At 57.4% G+C, this 13781-nt stretch overlaps 1 protein-coding gene across 1 annotated transcript in view; it reads right to left on the bottom strand.

Annotated features, from left to right (window-relative positions):
• Positions 1-13781, bottom strand: part of FBXW4 (F-box and WD repeat domain containing 4) — a 75654-nt gene that overhangs the window by 35603 nt on the left and 26270 nt on the right. The window lies entirely within an intron of this gene.

Genomic DNA, 13781 nt, shown 5'->3' with positions numbered 1-13781 from the left:
AAGAAAGAAAGAAAGAAAGAAAGAAAGAAAGAAAGAAAGAAAGAAAGAAAGAAAGAAAGAAAGAAAGAAAGAAAGAAAGAAAGAAAGAAAGGGACGAGGCCTCCCCGAGGGATGAGGTCCCCAACCACAAGAAGATTCCCTGTGTATTGAAGTCCCAGGCACCTCAGAGGAGACTGAGCTAGGCACAGACTTGCAGTAAAAGCAAAAGATGGTTTGGGTGGGAAAATGCAAAAGTTCTGGGTACAAACTCTCCCATCACAAAACGATACCTTTTCTCAGCTTTCCTGAGAACACAAAATGCCAGAGAATCTGACTGGCTAGGCAGAATGCAGACAAGTCACTTCTCTGAGCAACCTGGATCGGAGTTTTCTGGCAGACTGATAGTACCGTGGACCTGAGGTCTGCGGCTGCGGCAACAGGAAAGAGAGTCAGAATAGTAAAGCCAAGTTCATTATCCGCGTCAGATAATCTTCCACGGGCAGGACTGGGCCACTCCCGCCTGGATGGAAGTTAGCATGCCTCAGACCAGGCCCAAAGGCCACTCCCACCCCATCCCTTCCTGGACCCACAGGGAGCCAGCTTTCATCTAGGGGAAAACAGCAGTTTTGTCCGACCGTCGCATTACATCTGCATCCACCATGTTGGCCCTTTAACACCAAAGTCTAGCAAGTCAAAAATCAGGTCTCCCAGGAAGTCAGGTTTTCTGATCACCATCGTCCCGTCATTCCAAATTCCTCAGTTGTGGCTGCAGAGGTGAGGTGCCCGTCCCCACCAGGGCTCTTCCCACCTCCTCCTGACTGTCACGGAATGAGGCCTCTGCGCGCCTCCCGTCGTCCGTCTCCCCCACCCTCCGTTGCTCCAAACTCCGCTTGGGACCCCTGGTGCTCTGCAAAGTTACCAAAGCAATTTCCACTTCTTCCTCCACCCTAAATGCAATTATACTTTTAAAGGGAGAAAGGCAGCCCGGGGAATCCCCAGCGAGGCCTGCGCACTCTTCGCCTTGTAATGAAGCTCAGTAATGAAGTGCCCTGCACTCTAATTAGTAAGAAATGCTCGTTTTCTCCAGCTGAACACCCCCTATAGATATATCTAATTTGTTTCCTTGCTTTCATCTCTCTCCTCCACCAGGTTTGCGTTTCAAGGTTACGATGCGTCGGTGCCTCCCAGCCAGGCCCCGGCAGGGCAGCCCCGGAGTCTCAGTGCTGTGGACCACCCGGCCCCGCCCAGTGCCGGACACCCCACCACACCCCTGCATCCACCCACACTGCTCGTTTCCCCCGGATTTTTATGAGCTCTCTGCAAAACAGAAAAGAGGAGAAGGGAGCACAGCATTTGGAAAAATTAAGGAAAAAGAACAGTAAAAGAATAAAGGCAGGGTGGGCTGAGGAATTGCTGGAGGTGCCAATTTCTCACAGAAAGAAACGTGCTCCAAAACAGCCACCCAGTGCGGGAGCCGCTTCTTGCCAGTGGGCCCCTGGGTCCGGCCCTCAGAGGCCCTAGAGCTCCGGTTCCCTCCCCTCGTCAGGCCCGGCCGTGTGACCGGCACCAATCCCCGGGGCGGCCTGAAGGGTGTCGGCGGCAGCACAGAACAGCCGTTGTGCCCGGGAGCCTCACCTCAGGGCCAGCCGCCTCTGTGCCTTCTGGACCCTCCAGAAAGTGAGGACACAGCCTCCTTCCACAATCCCAATTCCTCGGATGATGGCTCCCCCAGGACCACCACAGGTGCCAGAACCACAGCCTGGCCTCGGTGGGGGAAGAGGCCCTCTTCCCTGACTCTCCGACTCCAAGGCACCCCCAGGAGCAGAGTAGGCCACGCCCGGGCCGAGGCACCGAGGTGCCGAGTCCCCTCCTCAAGTCATGCACGCGCATCTTCTCTCCCTACAGCCTGCGGGGTTCAGACAGGGCACGGCCCCTGTCCCCCGGGACTTGGCACGAGGCTCCGCGGCAGCATGGCGAGTTTAAAGACAGAAGCCAGCCTGCTCCACGTGACCGTGCCCAGTTCTCCCCGCCGAGCCCCGATTCCGGGGACTCTCCCCTCAACTGGCCGAGATGAGCATGCACAATTTCCTGAAGCTCCCCTGACACTTTGTCTCTTTTCTGTCTGGCCAGACCAGGCCCCCGGCCCCCCGACTGCAGTCGCCTCTGCAGCTGACGTGTGTCTCCCAGCACCCCGCCTGCCTGGCCTCCCCCAAACTCCTGCAAACGAGGCCCTGCGCCGGCTCCCCGAGGCTCGCAATCTGTGCTCCTGCCAGACTCAGTTGCAAGGGGGGTTTAACCCACTTCAAGCTGGCAGGCCTACAGGGTAGAACTAACCGCCCCCCTCGAGAGGCGGTGAGGCGCCAGCAAGTGTGTGCGCGGGCATCCAAGGTGCTCTCGCTTTCTGGGCACCCCGTGGTGGCCTGCGACAGACGCACGGACGGGGGAATCCTTTGCCAGCCGGAGTTGGCACCTCACCCTGCCTCTCAAATCTGCCACCAGCCTCTAGGGCCGCAGACCCTCCAAGAAGAAAAAGCCCTGCAAGACAAAGACCCGAGGCCCCCCAGCCTGGCCTCCCGGCCCAACACAGGCCTGCATTAAAATCAACACTCCGTGAACACACAAAACTGACAGGGCAGGGGGGAGCGCACATCAGATACAAAGATCCAGCTCTCGGGAGACGCGGCCTGCCGGTCTCCCATGTTAGCTCCAGGTGGCTAAGCGCAGGGTGGGAAATAACGCCACTGTGCGCCAGAGCTCCGCCCGGCCTGGGCTCGGCGCCTTTTCCCGGGGAAGATGCCGCTGCCTGGAAAAAATGCAAGCATTGTGTGGGGACCATTAATGCACGCGCCTCTGCACATTCCTCCCAGAGACGGGAGCACACCCGTGCCCAAGCCCCCCGCTCTGTCCCCTGGTGACCATCAGGCCTGGGACACGCTGCACATGCCACCTGGCCCGCCCCCGGGGCCCCCGGCTCTGGGAGCTGTGGGAAGGGGCCCACCAGACACCCTAGCTTCATTGTGCCCCAGAAAGAGGGGACTAATTACTCGCCTCCACTGCGGAGCGCCCGGGGAGAAGGCAGAGGCCATGGGGTGGGAAACTGGGGGGGGCGCAAGGAGGGAGAGAGAAAGCCACAGGATACATTTCAAAGTTTCTCTAGCAATTTGGAGGTGGGAAAAGAAAGCCCCGTCCTGATGTGAAATCATACAGAGGTCAGGGCCGGGTCTCCCACCCTTGTGAGAAAGTGGCGAGTCGGGGACGGTTTATCAAACAATCATTTTTTTCTTTTGAAACCGGGAGGCAGCAGCCTGGACAATTCTGCAGATGTGCTTGATGGGTTAGGGACAAAAATGGCCCTTCCCGGCCCCCTCCTCCCTCCCGCTGTAAGGGCTCCCCTCGGGGCTGCTTCTCCCTCCACTGCCTCCCGGGCCCTCCCTCCCTTCAGTGGTCAGCTGAGACCCCCACCCACTGCTTGCCTTTGTGTTCCTGGCCTTTGGACATACTGACAGGGGCCTTTATGAGACCCCAATCAAGACCCCCATGTCACAGGTACCTAGTAGAGACACCAGACCCTTTCAAGCAAGGGACAACAAGGAAACTCGGCCGGCCCATTGTCTCTCCTCTGGGCCAAGTGAGATGAAAGGGGCCCGCGGCCCCCTCCCCACAGCCCGCCTGCCAATCACCTCCAGTTATTAAGGTCACCATGTGTAAATTCTTTTGACCTGCACCTAATCAAAGATTCACCGGCCCTTTCAAACCCGAATGGGGAGGAGGGGAGCGATTCCCTCCCATAAACCCAGCAAACGCTCCCTCAATAAAATTCCTCCCTGGGTCCTTCCTTGCTTCCATCTCCACCCCCTCGCTTCCCCTCACTCCGCCCTCCTCACCACCAGCTTCAAACGGGTGACAGGCGCAGTGGAATTACGACCCCGAAAACCCACGAAGGGCTTGGAAGTTTTCATTTCATTCTCTTTGCAAAGTTTTCAGACAGGCATAGCTGCCCAAGCGAGCCAGGACCCGGGGCCCCTCTGGCTCTGATGTCAGGGCTCCCCAAGTGGCAGCGTGGCGGGCAGCTTTTCGCGGGATCCTAAGTGAGCCTCTCCTGCCTGCCGCAGACACTGCAGCACACGGAGGAAAGCCGGGCTCGTGGCGTTCCCTCACTCTGTCCCTTGGCATCCCGAGCTCGGCTGCTGACCCTCCAGACCCCACTGGGTGGTTTTGTGAGCCGAGGGGGAAAAAATTACCGAGCCTGAAACAGGCGACCCTCGGGGAAATCAAACCACGGGCAGAACCCTGGAGAAGCAAACGGGAGCCCAAAAACAAAACGTGAAACAAGGCAAATCCATCACGATTTGGGATAGAATGCTTCCATCAGGTCAGGAAGTAAAATGCTCACACATCTCCAAGCATCACTGTCGAGGGCGCACACCGTCACCCGCCACAACACCCAGCAATGGGAAGAGGGGAGGGGGGCGCAGAAAATAAGACCCGTCTGCGTCGGCCCCCTGGCTACGGCCCCCCTGCCTCCACGCGCACCTCGTCCCCACGTCCCGCGTCTCCATTCCTCTCCGAGTCCCCTGGGGGGCTAATCCCCCACAGGACTTGGACGCCTTCCACCTCTGACCACGTCTGCACTCCAGGCCCCCTACCCGGGCTGCTTCGGGCCACTGCCGCCTGACTGTCCCCTGAAGTGGAACTCCCCTCAAGCCCAGGGTCCCTGCCATCACCCAGCGCAAAGGGGCTCATGCGGGTCTCTCCCCTCTCCCCCACCGCGGTCATACCTGCACTGACTTTTCTCCTGAACACGGGCTGTCCTCCCGCCATCCTGAGGAGTCCAGCCCCTGCTGACAGAGCGCACTTCCGGAAAAGTGTCCCAACAGCCCTGTTCTCTCTCCTCCAAGGGCCGCTGCACACCGTGCTGCCGCAGACACCACTTGGCCGTCTCATCTGGCCCAGCGTCATCCATGGTTCCCTGCCTTCCTCTGGTCAACCAACTCTGCTCTTCAAAAGCCTCCAAAACCAGACCCCCCACCCCCGCCAGCCACAGTTGCCCACTCTGAACCCCTAGCCCTGCCTTGGACTTCCCTGTCCTTACACCTTTGCCCCCCACTGGTCCCCTGGCCCCAAGGTCCCCCTGCAACCTAAACGGGGGGCATCGAGGGGGCCCTCCGAGTCCCACGCCATCCCCGAAGCCTCCCCGGTGTGACAAGTCCCTGCTCTCCCCAATCTCCTGCGGCAGCCCCGAGTTGCTGGCACCCACACTGCACGTACACTGGAAGGAACTGCTGTCTGAGTCCACGTCTTGTTCCCCCAACTGGACTGTCATCTCCTGGGTGCTAAAAACTGTCCCTGTCCCTCACGTTTCCCACATGATCCTGCACACAGCGTGCCCATACACGTGCAAGGCCTGCACTCGGAGACACGTACTGTCAAGAAAACGTTTCTTTTTAAAAATCCCAGCATTGGGCAGGGCTCCATGCTCAGCCTGTCATCCCAGCACTTGGGAGGCCGAGGCGAGTGGATGGCCTGAGCCTACAGGTTCAGGACCAGCCCAGGCAACTTGGCAAGACCTCGTCTCTACGATAAATCAAAAATGAGCTGGGCGTGGTAGCACACGTCTGTAGTTCCGGCTACTTGGAAGGCTGAGGCAGAAGGATCGCCAGAGCCCAGCAGGTCGAGGCTGCGGTGGCCGTGAGTGTGCCAGGGCATTCCAGCCTGGGAGACAGAGTGGGACTCCAACACACAAAAAGAAAAAAAATCCCAGTATTTCTACTTATTTCTTACCCCAAAAAAGGTCTCCAGCATGAAACCATGTTTAAGGCTACAAAAGTCAATGTAAGGAAGATCTTTTGAGAGTGTTGGAGATGCCCTAAAACTGAATCGTGTAATTGTTGCACAACTCTGCAAATTTGCAAAAACCATGGAATTTTATGCTTAAATTGTACATTTTAAGGGGGTGGATTTTATGGTATGTAGATTATACTTCAGCAAAGCTGTTTAAAAACAGAAAGTAAACCTCAAAAAACAAAAAAGTCATTCTCTCCATACGGCCTTAACATTGAAATAGACATGTAAATGCAATTCATGCTTTTCCTAATTATAAAATAGGCTCATTACAAAAAAATGTAAACACAAAAAGCAAAAAGAAAGTAAACGTCCACCGCACTCTGCCACACGAGAAATAGCCGTGAGGCGGTATTTAAGTAAACGCTCACACTACTTTGGAACCTCCTTTCACTCCACAACCTGTTATGACATCTCCTGGGGTCCATGAATATAGGCTTTATCATCCTTTTCATGGCTACATAGTATTCTATTGAGTGAAAGTGGTACAAAATATTTAACCCTACCCTTACTAATGGATACTGATGAGTTCTTAGCATAAGTCTTTGTCCCTGTATCTTATATATTCATCTGGTTACTACTTTAGGATGAATTCCTAAAAGTGGGATTTCTGTACCAAAGGTTTTCACATTTTTATTGACACTCACTACCAACCTAATGCAATTTTAAAGCTCTAACTTTTCCTCTCCTTATTCTTGAACCCGCCCTTACCAGCCCGCAAAGGAGCATTTTCCTGACCAAAGACTTTGAACAAATGGAAGAATCCTTCGAGGAATCTGTATTTTTTTCCTATTAATTTTTAAAAATTCTCAACCACAGTCACCCTGGGTACCTGTCAGAGCCTGTCTAGCAGAGAAAGGAAAATACCTCAAACACATCAGCCCATGCGGCCCCAGCCCCTTCCCTGTCAAAGGTCGGAAATCTCACCCTCGTGCCCCACTGACCCTTCTCTTGGTCATCTACCACAGGACCCACCCAATCACTCACGTGGTCTCCTCCCATTTGGGTGCAGGAGGAGACCCAGAAGGCCAGGGTAGCTAAAGCTGCACTGCCACAAGGCCAAGACGCAGGAGCGAGACGAACACCCTGCACAGGAAGGAGACAGTGGCCCCGTGCTTTGGGACCCTTCTCAGCCCCACAAGGCCGCAGGGCAGCAGTCTGGGGTGACAGGCATGTGCTGAGACCGTGCTCCTGAGACTCCAGGGCTCTGACCAGGCACTGCAGGCAGCTCCAAAGACAGGACTCGGGCTAGTTTCTTTAGAAATTCCTTAGTAATGAAGACAGGAGGGAGGGACACTCGTGGCAGGCCCAGGCAGAAAGGGGTATGTGCTGCTCTATCCCTGCATCTCGGCCTTTCCTTCAGCCGGGTATGTCGCCTGTACCATGAAGTCGCCTGTACCATGAAGGCCCACCAGACGCACAGAGGTCTCCACAATCACGCAGTGACCTCCACTGCTGAGCACACTGCCACTCGAAAAGCCCACCCTCCACACTGCCTTCTGGCCTCCCTTTGTGTCTTCCTGTCTAGCTCAGCAGCTAGAAAGAAGCCTGAAGCTCCTCCTTGATCACCTGCCATGCCAGCGTAATGGAAGTGGCCACCGATGCCTGTCCTCACAGCCAGCTTCACCGAAGCATCCAGAGACGACACAGACATGAGTGTCTCCAGCCTGGCAGCAGAAAGCCATCCCTCTCTAGATGGGCGTGGAAGCATGGAAATCCAAGAGGCGCAGGCCTAGCGGCCTCACGCTCTGCCTCACCACCCTACTGCCTACCCTGAGAGGATCCGAGAAAGCAGAAGGTGAGAGCCTCAACTTCGACACCTCCTCAGCGTGGCAGGCTCCTTGCCGTGGACGCTCCCTAGCTGCCCGGGAGGCGCCAGTGCCTGGGCTGTGGGCATGTCTCCTGAAGAGCGCCGGCTCTAGGTGGGGCTGCTGCTTTCCAGCCTGCTGTGAAATCACGATGCTACACTGCGACCACCATGGCCACTGCTCTAAGTGGCAGGAAGGGGCAGAGGAGACAGCAGGACAAGCTGAGCAGGCCCGGAAGCGAGTCTGAACTTGCGTGCGTAAGAAAAGACAAGGCAGGGGCACCGCAAAGCACACTTTAACATTATTTCGATCTCCTACAAGGTTCTCTCTCGTTACTTGAAATTCTCTTCTGCAAATTAAGACCCTGCTGAAGATCGTGGGTGTTATCATACCCCAACTGGCATCCTACCTGTCCCCCCATACCTTTTTGTGCCCATTTATGCTTTTAATTTGCATTGCAAACTATGAAAAAGGAAAGCTTCTGCAGAAAGCAATTTCCTGGGCCAGCAGCTCCTGGACTAATACTCCCTTTGCAATCACCACGGCTTCTGCATACACGTGCTCACTTCCCTCCTCCCTCCACCCCTCCACTCCCAGGACACCACAGACCCCTTACACCAGCCCCCGGGAGCTGTCCTGGCCAGGGAGAAGAACAAGCTTGGGCAGAGGCAAGGGTCCTGGGGAACAGCTGAGCGGGGCAGCCAGAGACCCGCAGGCTCCCTGCAGCACACAGGCACAGAGCTCCCACACAAGGCGGGAGATAAGCCCCAAGCCAGCCATCCGAGACTTCTAGAGTCCTGTTCAAGAAACTGCTGAGGACGCAGGACTAGCAGGCGTCCAGACCACACCCCCAGAGGGCTTCCAGCGCAGGCCCGAAGGAAGGGTCACAGGCACTCACTGGCCTGTCGGTGCAAGAATGTATCCTCACTGTCATCACACGCAGAAATCCTAGTCAGCACAGCAAGCACAAGCCTTTAGGACACACAGTACCTTGTTTTGTTTGAGTCAGAGTCTCACTCTGTTGCCCAGGTTGGAGTGCAGCGACGGGGTCACAGCTACCACAGCCTCAACTGCTGGGCTCCAGCGATCCTTCCACCTCAGCCTTCCGAGTAGCTGGGACTACAGGCGCGCACCACCACGCCTGGCTAATCTTTTGATTTATGGTAGAGATGAGGTCTCGCCATGTTGCCCGGCTGGTCTCAAACACTCTCGCCTCGCCCTCCCAGAGTGCCAGGATGACAGGTGTGAGTCACGGCGCCCCGTGCGATGCCCGGCACGTTTATGGCCAGTTTCTCACATCAACGGTATCGACACACTCCGCTGGGGGTGCGCACGGATGCCTGTCCTCTCTATCCATGGCGTGAGGAGCATGTTTCAGCCCTGGGTCCCCAGCTCCTCACTGCACAGCGGAGCCTCCACGGTGATAAGACTCGGAGACTCAGACTCAAGGGAACGGTTGGGGGCAGTAGCCCTCCCCTCCGTGGCAGGCAGCGTTGTCTGTGAATGGCCTGAACCAGGAAAGGGGACAAGCACAGCCAGCACCCCCGGCTGCCGCCCGAATCCCGGGCCGGGATCCACGGGCGAAAAGGGGAGGGGAGGAGGCCATTTTCACAACAACCTGGTTGGACAGGAAAAGGAAAGCCAGGAACGTAAGACTTGATTCCCAGTGTGGACATGTGTCCCACGAGAGCCACCCGACTGCAGAAGGCTGGGGTGATCCCTCCGCCTCCGTCATGACCCCTCATGCATGAAGACGTGCGTTCTGCTCCTGCCCCAGCCACACCCCATCGTTGCCTTTTCACACGTTCTCACTGGAAGCCCCACCCCGTCCCGTCTGCTGACAAGAGGACGCGCCGCTGGCTCGGAAACCTCCTAGCCCCGATCTTTCCTGGAGATCCCTCCTGTGACCACTCTGAGTGCCACGCTAACAGGTGGAAAGGCTTCTTAGACACACGAGTATCGTCATGACAAGGCCACGGGGACGGATCAGTGCCATAAGGCAGACAGGCCAGAAGTTTCCGCCCCACCATCAGGCTCCCCTTCAGCCTTGACAGATCAAACCCCAAGCCGAAGCAGGCTGCAGAGATCAGTGCAGCCTCCGAGCCAAAGGTCTTCACAGTGAGGGACCAAAGCTGCCCTGGCTGGGCCTCTGTCGGCCCGTGTGCCAGATTAATCACCACCAGGCCGGCCCAGACACCACAGCCTGCAACCTGAGCCCAAGCAGCACCTGCAGAGGGGCCGCCCCGGCACCTCCCTCGCTCCCTCTGGGCAAGGCCCCGGGGCATGAGGGCGGCCACCTGTTCGCAAGGCTACCTGGTAGGGGAGGCAGGCCTCACGGCCTTTTTCGGCCCGCAGAAAAGCCCCGGGCGGTCTGAGTGGCTGGGCAAAGCAAGGAGAAATGATGCAAGGACTTGGGCAGCGGGGCAAGGCTCCAAGAGGAAGAGCGCGCTCGGCCTCTGAGCAGAGAGGGCAAGTCCCGGCCCTCTCAGTCCTGTCCAGAGAGAAGAGCTGCCTCGAGGCCAGCGGTGGGCGGCCCCAGCCTCAGAGGCTCTGACCTCACGCGACATCCGGCGTGTGTAGCGCACGTTCTCGCCACCTGCAGTCGCCGGGTGGGAAGGAGGGAAACCAGGGCAGGGCCGCGTTTCAAAGCAGCCCCAAGGCTGCAGGTACCCCGGTGCGAGAGGAGCTTCCTCTGAGGGCCAGGATCTGGGGCGACGGCGTCCTCGGATGACCCGCTCAACCGGCCAGCGACTCCCGACACAGGCACACGGGAGCCAGCGACTCACACGGTGTGCACATGCACATAAGTCTATGTTAGCCTGCACGTCCCGGCACCAAGGACCCCATCGTGTTAGCAGCCCTTCTCGGGCGGCAGTCCCTTTTATTCGGTTCCTTCTCTGACAGTGAGTAGAGCGGGTGAGGCCAAAACATAGCAACCACCAGAAGGAGAAGGACAAGCCCGGGAACGTGTATCTCGGCATGTTTGTCCCAGGCCCTCAGCTGTGACACAGGAGAGACCGCGCAATGGCCTGCACCCTCCCCTCCTGCCCACGGCCCGAGGGGAGGCAGGTAGGAAGGCTGCGGGGTGGGAGACAGACGGAAGTGTGTGTCCCCTGAGGAGCACGGAAGAGGCAGGGTCAGCCGAGAGGAGCAGAGCTCCCCCGCGCCCCTTCAGCCGAGGGTCACCCCCACATCCTGCCTGTTACCTCTGGAACCTCCAAAGCTCCGTCTCCAAGAAGTCCCTTTGAACCTCCGGGTGGCTGCAACCCGGAGTTAGGACGGAGCAGTGGCTACAATTACACACTTGCTCTGGGAGGGGGTGCTGCCTGCGACAGGCCATGAAAGGTCCCTGCCTATAAAGCAGACTGGAAAACAAACCTTTAATTTAAATGTTAATGAAAGTGCTGTGGAGACATCAGAGGCTTCCCGGCTGCTGGGGAACAGCTACACCAGCTCCAGAATTTATGGTCCCCTCACCTCTGCCTCCCTCTCTGCCTCATCACCCACTGAAATTTAAAGAGTAAAAAAAAAAAAGAAAAGAAAAGCTAATTTTAACATTAACTCCGTGCTTCCACCCTGGGATGTGATTGCTAAATTATCTGTTGGCAGAACAGTGATCAAAGGTGGAAAAACACAGGCGCAAAAACAGGCGCACTGCACAGGCCGCTCGGAAAAGTCCGCGCAGCTAAGCCAGGATGTGCTTTCCTCCCTTCCTGCTGAGCGAAGCCCTGCAAGCAATCATGGTGCAGGTGGGATCTGGCGCTGGGAGGATAGGCCGCAGGAGGGAGAGGAAGACACGGATCCTTCCATAGGTTCCCAAGGCACTCTCTAACCTCGCCCGGGAACCCACCACACAGTACCGCCCGCAGCCCCCGTCGGTCTCTCTCTCCCATCTGACGGTGCCGTCCATTCACAGCTATTCCCTGGCAACTAGGACGCAGGATCTGGGGAAAAGAAGAGAATGAGGAGGAGGAGGGCAGTAAGGAGGAAGGGAGACAGAGCAAGGCAGAGACAGAGGGAGAGGGCAGAACTCAGCACCGAGCCTGAGGCCTGGAAGCGCGTCCCGGTGGGCTGGGGCGGCCGGCGGGGGCGCACTGCCCCCTGCATGGCAGCCTCTGCTTCCGTTGGTGGGTGTTAGTTAAGGCAGCTCTGGACAAGGGGACAGCCATGCTGGCTGCTGAAGGAGCTGCTCCCACACACAGGCCTGGGCCAGCCGGAGCTGGGGGGGTGCCGGGCTCGGACACAGCTCAGCACACGAGGCTCAGGGCAGAAGGCCAAAGCCTAGAGGAACCAAGCCCACCCTGTGGTATTTGGTCCCTACTCCTGACGGCCATGGCCGGCTGAGCAGCTTGGATCTGCCGGGGCAGGAGCTCAGGGTGGAAGGTTGGCAGGCCCTGACTCCAGTCCGGTAGCTTCCAAGCCTGGCCCCTTTCCAACCGTGCTCATTTCAGGACCCATGGGCCCACCCGGCATTACCTGCAGGTAACAGTGGACGTCTTTCTCCAGGTACCACCATGTCCCTCCTGGCCGTGCCAGCCCCGACCCCTCCACAGTGTCTCTGTGCTTGTGACGTCCATCCAGGGCACCAAGTACGGGAAACACCCTTCTAAGCCCCTTTGCCGAGCTCTTCGGGTTTCCTTTCCCTAAGGGGACCCCTGACCCTGGGAGGGGCACAGCAACTCCCCAGTCAGCCGTGGTCCACGCCACCAGAGGACCAGGTAGAGCGCAAAGCACCTCACAAGCACCCACCGAGTGTTTCTCCAGGTTACTGCCATGAGGCGTCCCCTTCCCGCCAGCTGTCCACAGCCAACCAGAAAAAGCAAAACCCAAAGGCACAATCTTCACTGTTGATCCTTCCTCCCCTAAGCGCACTGAGCAAGTTATGAAGACCAGGGCCACTGACGGCTGTACCACTGGGAACCAAAGGAATCCAAGCTGAAAGCTGGCTGCCTCTCTCCCCAACCTTCCAACTCCCCCCCCAGAGAAAACTCCAGATGCAATTACCTTTCACCAGAGAAAGATGCATTTCAACAGGCTGGCGAATATGCGCCTGCCACACACACAACACACTGGGAGCCCTGTAGCCACTGGGAACAAACGCCCTGCCTTCCTCCAAAACCCACCCCCTCACCACACAGTACACAGTGGCCGCTTTCCTTCCAGACTCTCCCTTGCCTCTGGGAGACATGCGGCAAGAAGGGGCAGCTTCTCCATCAAAGCCCCCAAGGCCGCGACTCACTTTACAAATTTGAATCGGTACATTTCATGCAGACTTGGACTAATCCCCCCAAAAACAAACAGGCCACCACAGTGAGCAAAGTTACACAAAATTGTATTGTACAGTTAATAACACAGCTGAGTCAAGTTTCTGCACCTAGACCGCTCATATATTTTCCCAATGACAGAAGCAGGAGAGAAGGGATTAAAACCCAAGTGTCGGGCAATCCCCTCGGGTCCCCTCCCGTTCTGGGAGCTTTTCTGTCCCCTCAATAAATCCTGCTTTCTTAAAAAAAACAAAAAAACAAAAACCCAAGAGTCCCGGGACACCTTCCTGACCACACTCACGCGTACGACAACAAGTGTTGCCAGAGAAGGGGCAGCGGTCTGCCAAGCACGGTCTGCTCGGCAGGCAATAAACCGCGTCTGTAGGGAAGGAGGAGGCATGGGCTTGTCTTCCTCCCGCTCCTAGCAAAGTGCGTAGGTAGGGCTATGGGCTCACCCCACCACCAGGCCCGCACAGCTGGCCTGTAAGGGCCCTGAGCCCCGAGTCCTACGGTGCATCACAGCCACATGGGTGGGCGAGACCCCCATCAAACGTGCCTGCCCGCCCTCCCCAGCTCAACCCTGGCCCCCAGGAATACAGGATGTTTCCGGTACCCACCCAGCCACTCAAGGGCCACAGATACCATCTGAGATGCCAGGGAATGAGGCGCAGCAATGACCCAGCGGCCGCCCTGTGGCCCAGCCCGCAGCAGCAGGCTGGAGACCTGGGCCCACGCTGCTGCCCCTTCCGCCCCCTCGCCACGAGGCCGGAAGTGATCGTCCCGAGGCCTCAACCTCTGCCTTGGCCCAGGAGAGAAGAGAATGACACTTGCCGCCTCCCCAGCCAGAGACAGCCTAGGGAGGACACAGTGTAGTCTGGCGATCATGACA

This window comes from Carlito syrichta, unplaced genomic scaffold, assembly GCF_000164805.1.
Source record: "Carlito syrichta isolate Samal-C Ts95f unplaced genomic scaffold, Tarsius_syrichta-2.0.1 Scaffold170050, whole genome shotgun sequence".
Taxonomy (NCBI): domain Eukaryota; kingdom Metazoa; phylum Chordata; class Mammalia; order Primates; family Tarsiidae; genus Carlito; species Carlito syrichta.
Note: the sequence above shows the minus strand (reverse complement) of the source record. Positions and strands in the feature narration are given on the sequence as shown.